Source organism: Gossypium hirsutum, chromosome D02, assembly GCF_007990345.1.
Source record: "Gossypium hirsutum isolate 1008001.06 chromosome D02, Gossypium_hirsutum_v2.1, whole genome shotgun sequence".
NCBI lineage: Eukaryota > Viridiplantae > Streptophyta > Magnoliopsida > Malvales > Malvaceae > Gossypium > Gossypium hirsutum.
In genome coordinates, this window is record NC_053438.1 from 6,082,524 (window position 1) to 6,088,707 (window position 6,184).

A 6,184-nucleotide genomic window follows, 5' to 3' on the forward strand; every position below is an offset into this window, starting at 1 on the left:
GATTTATTTATTTATTTATTTTAGTTAGTTTAATATAGTATTTATTTTTCTTATTCTTATTCTTATTATTATTATTATTATTATTATTTCCATGTACATACATACATTTTTTTATTTTTTAAAATATATGTGCAGATATGTTTTAAACTTTTGTAGAAGATATACGTGTACATATTTTATTTATATTTTTATTATTATTTTATCTTCATAATTTTTTATATACATGTATATACATAGACATTTATATTTTATAATACATATACATTTTCGTTATTTTATAATCCATGCACATATACATATATTTTTATAATATATATACATAATTTTTTAGAAATCATTATAAGTTTTTGTTTTATATATTTCATTCCTTTTTTATATGTATGCTTTTTAATATATGCATACACATATTTTCAAATTTACTTATATATTGTACTTATATATATATACATATTTTGTAAATACATATACATATATAATTCATATTAAAGTATTTGTTTTATGTTGTATATTAACATTTTATCATTTTTTTTAAAAAAGGAAAATATATTTGGTTTCATCAAAGCATTAAAACTATTTTTGTTCAAAGGCTTTCAAAATAAGGCAATATTCGATATTTGGGATCTTCTAGGGGATTGAGCCCTAACGTATTGAGTTCCAATTTTCTTCGTTGAATCTAAATAATCGAGAATGCTCTTTAATCAAAAACATTAAAGCTCATTATCGGGAAAACAATACGTTGTGCCCTAATGCATTGGATATGACACATTGCTTTCTCGAGATGAGGATTTTTTTTAAAAATAATAAAGGTAATATTCTGTATTTGGGAAATTCGAGTGATCGTGCCCTAACTAGAGGTGCTCATGGGCCGGGCGGCCCAGCCCGGCCCGGCCCGACGGCCCGCCCGAAATATGGTAGGGTTTGGGTAAAAATATAGGCCCGAAATATGGGCTTGGGCAAAAAAATGAGGCCCGTTTAGAAAACGGGCCGAGCCTCGGGCACCACTTTTTTGGCCCCGGGCCCGGCCCGATATAATAAATATATTTATTTTTTAATTTTTAATTTTTAATTTTTTTAATTTTAAAATATTTTTTACATACTTTTTTAATTTTTTTAATTTTAAAATATTTTTAAAATATTTTTTAATTTTTTTTAATTTTAAAATATTTTTTAATTTTTTTTAATTTTTTTAATTTTAAAATATTTTTAAAATACTTTTTTTAAATTTTTTAATTTTAAAATATTTTTTAAATTTTTTTAATATTAAAATATTTTTAAAATACTTTTTTTAAATTTTTTTAATTTTAAAATATTTTTAAAATACTTTTTTTAATTTTTTAAAATTTTTAAAATAAAAATGGGCCGGGCCGGGCCGGGCCAGGCTTATGATTTTTTTCCCGGGCCGGGCCTGGGTAAATTCTTAGGCCCATATTTCGGGCCGGACCGGGCCCGGGCCTAGGACCCGGGCCGAAATTTTTTTATGGGCCCTGCCCATGAGCACCTCTAGCCCTAACTTACTGGGTTTCGATTTTTCTCTTTTAACCCAAATAATCGAATATCCTTTTGGAATTTAAATGCATGAGTTTTAAAACAAACTTTTAATTTTGAAGATTAAAAATGTTGCGCCCTAACTCACTGGATGTGATGTTTTATTTCTTTAAAATAAGAATGTTTTATTATTTTAATTCATTCAAGTTAAAAAGTTTTCTTTTAAAATCTTTTCAAATTTTTGGCACCAAGACATTAAACAATCAATTTGGCACCGATTTTGGGCGTTACGAGGGTGTTAACCCTTCCTCGTGCGTAACTGACTCCCGAACCTATTTTCTCAAAATTCGTAGGCCTAAAATCGTTTTCAAGGTGAACCGATCACACCGTAATAAAAGATTGGTGGCGACTCCAATTTTTTTTTTTAAAAAGTCGACCCCGTTTTTTTAAAAATATATATAAAAATGGTTTCGACATATACGATTAAAGATATTTAGCTATTTTAATTTTTTTTTAAATATCTAATGTATATGTGATGCAATGGTAGCATATAAAAAAATTGATATTTTTTATGTTTGTTTTACGATTTATGTTCGGGCTATTCTACTCAACAAGATCATCTCCAAGATTTAAACCTCATTCTCCTCTCGAGAGTACAACGTACCTTAGCACTGCATCCGACTCTCGTTTGTTATGGCAGCATATAAATTAATACAGTATTAATGAACCATTAGTGGTCATATGTTAAAAATTGTAATAATTATATTTACCTTTTAATCATTTTTAAAATTATTCATTAATTTATTAATAGGGTAAACTATACTAGTAGTCACTCAATTATCAATAAATTTCTCTTTTGGTCAACTGATTATTTAATTTTGTCTTTTTTTGTCACCAGTAGAATAATTGTGGCAGCTTTTAAAATTGACATATAATAATAATTTTAACCCTCAATATTTATAAATTATTTCAATTTAGTCTTGATTTAAAAAAATTTAACCCTTAACATTTATACATTATATAATATAATTTTTTTTCAGGTTTGCTTTATTTATAACCTAAAGGATTAATTTTAATGGAATGAAAAAAGAAAATTTGAAAACATATTTTCAGTCAAAAAAGAGCGATGAGCAAGTGAACCACGTAGAGACCAAAACAGCTGCATATAAGCACGAAGAAGCTGTGGACTCCAACACTTTGCCCCATGCCCATCATTTTCCATGTTTCAAACAATATATGAGTCGGGTCAGGTTGATTTGATTTGATTTTTATTAGAAAAATTAAGTTCGGGTTTTGTCCAATTCACTTTAGTTTAAATTTTGGATAATATTATAAATTAAAATTACTTTTATACTAATATTTCAAATAATTTTATTATTAAATTTATATAAAAAATAGTTAATTAATAAAAATTATGGTTGGCCCAATCTAGGAGCTCAATTCGGATGGATATTTTAAATAATTTTATAATTAAATTTAAATATATCTAATAACTATAATTAATATTTGTCATTAAGATCAATTTAAAAATAAAAAATACATGTACTGGTTTTTTCAATCTTCAAATGCATCGTTTGGACCATTCTTTAAGTTGTCCATGTTTTCCACACGCATGCTATGACTATTCTATTAATATATAATTTTCTTTTCGAATGTTTGAAAAAAATTATAAATTGTATTTAAATAATACGAGTTTAAATTATATTATCATTTTTTTGTCAATAAAAAAATTGTCCTTTTACTCAATTTAGGAGGATATACATAAATAAAATGAATGATTTTAAATCCGATTATTTCATATATTTTTTAAAAATAAAAATTGAATGAGTTTTGAATTTAAATATGATCTTTCTATAATCGAAAAAAAAAAACAAATTCATGAGTTTGAATATTCAAATAAAAAACATTTAGATGGACCCATTTTGTCTTTTACCAATACATATGGTGAAATATCTTAAAAGAAAATGGAAAGCAATTATTTATAATACAGCTAAATTAGTACTGACTTTCTTAAAAATGTGGATTTTAAAGGAAATAATTATTAAATTAATTTTTTTTCGAAAAATTACAAGATTAGGTAAAAATAACGAAAACATTTTCAGCTAAAAGTATTTTCAGTTGATTTACAGAAAAACGCTTCCAACGGCATTTTCCTTCTTGTCCTTTTTTAAGGTTAGAATTTTATTTTTTAAAGTAGGTTTTGTGAAAGTTAGGGTTTAGGATTTTATAAGATTTTTTATATTTTTAAAATTTTTATATATTTTTTTATAATTTTTTAAGATGTAAAGTTAATAATTATTTAATTCAATATTTAGAAGCATCGTATTTACATGCGCTCTAAGCCTCATTCACACACAGATGCAAGACAAGCACCTTAGAAATGAGCTTACACAGAACTGCACATAAGCTGATAGGATGAAACTGATGCATACGGGTGGGATTACTAACTTTTGGAAGAAGCACTAAGTTCGTATGATTGATATCAGCAAGGGATAAACCGACATTCAAGCAGGCCAAACAAAACTGAGTAACACCAAATCCAACGATGTGCCAGTATTGCTGATAGAACAGAACAAGAAATCCGTCAGGCCCCGAAGCTTTCGTGGGGCGTATTGAATTTAATATTTACCATTTGAGTCAATATTGAAATTCTAAAATTCGAAAAGTATAAAGATTAAAATTAATTAAATTATAGTATAGTAAAGTAATTAATGGGTTGGGTTATCTGATCAAACTCGAAAACCCACTCAAAATTTAGAGGATTTTAACAAAAATATTATACCTAAAAAATAATGTTTGACAAAAAAGGCTGGTTTAAAATGTGTGGAGCTTGACTTCAATATTCAAAGCCCAATCCTAATCTAACCTAACCTATTTTTAAATTTATAGTATGCCATTATTTATTTAGTTTATATATTATATTATTTATATCATATGAAAAATTAAACATATGATATTATAATGTAAATATTAAAAATATAATAAGTTATTTAGGTTTAGTGGTGAAAAAATATTTAATGTTTAGAAATTTAATAAAAGAATAAGGGTAAACTACATCTAAGGTCACTAAACTAAAAATAAGTTTATATTTTGGTCACTCAACTTTAAATTATTACAAAATAGTCATTAAACTGTTCGAAAGTTTTCGTTTAAGTTATTGAGTTGTTAAAACTATTATTGTATAGCCTTCTCTGTTTGCATCATATACACTAATAGAAAGCTCTCATTCCCCTTCTCTTCTACAGTTCAGTGTTTTTTTTTTGCATGAAATAATTTTAAACATCATAAATCTGCAAACCCAATTCCTAACAGCTTTCTTCTCCGATCTCTAATACTAGTCGTGAGATCAACTTGGATCAAAAATATATTCTTCTACTCATCAATGTGTATTAATCCATCATATTGATCGTTAAATCGTCACTTGAAGCTCGCTAGCTGAACTAAAAAAAACTTAATAACCCAATAATTTAAATAAAAACTTTTGAATAATTCAATAACCATATTTTAACTTTTTTTTAAGTTGAGTGATCAAAACATAAACTTACTAACAGTTAAGTGACTTTAGGTCTAGTTTACCCAAAGAATAAATATATAATGTTTGTAAAAAACTAATAATCAATAATAAAAATAATTACGTCTTAAAAAATATGTTGGAGCCTAAATGAGCTTGAGTTAATCATTTACAACTATGGGTATGTTTGGACAAAAGTATAGTGTCTTGAGCCAAATTAAGCTTGACCAACTATGTATAATATTGATATCATGCATGATACTAATTCAAACCCAACTTGAGCCACGAGTACAATGACTAAATCTATAACTTACGCATAGCATCTTTAAGAGATTTTAAAGTTTTGACTAAACTAGAATTTGTTGGCTTCAATTGTTTTGAGAGAAGAATGGGTTCAGTTAGAAGTATTCATGGGTCGGGTTCAAGTCGGGCCTAAGTATGATATTAATATACTTTATGTTTTACTCAAGCTTGGCCCAGCTCGAAATATAGGATTAAAGTTTTGCTCAAACCCATCCATATTTGTAAAAAAACTAATTCAAGCCCATTTTATGTTTGTACATATTATTTTTAAAATTTTTAAAAATATTTATATTATATTATTTTAATATTTAAAAAATTTATACATTTTTTATTTATTGAAAATTTTTATATAATTATTTTAGCTTTTTTTTAATGTTGACATTAAAGTAGTATTATATATTTAGTATATGTTTAATTTTTTAATGTATTTTAAATAACAAAATATAAAGTATTATAAACTTAAAAACAAATCAGACCGGGTTAGACTCGGATCTTAAATGTTTAAGCCTAAGTCTGACTCATATTTTAAATTGACTAAATTTTTTTATCTAAATTTTCTTAAATTTCAAACAAAGCTTTGGATCTAAACGAACAGTGCCCCATTAATTAGTTAATTGGGGCAGAATTTTTGTGTCTTGTAAATCTAAACGTTGTTTCCATTTCATTTTGTTTTTTAATGCGGCTGTTTGGTAATAAATAAAGTCCAGCCGTTTTTCTTTAAAATATTAAATCCAACTCTAATTCTTGTTAGAGTATTAAATACTGAAGGAATGATAGAGACTGGAGGAGGGGTACCAAATTGAATAATAGAGAAACAATAAAGGAGCTAAGTACCAAAGCACACCGCATTTCTAGATAGCCTTGTTTTTTTTTTTTTTTTTTTTT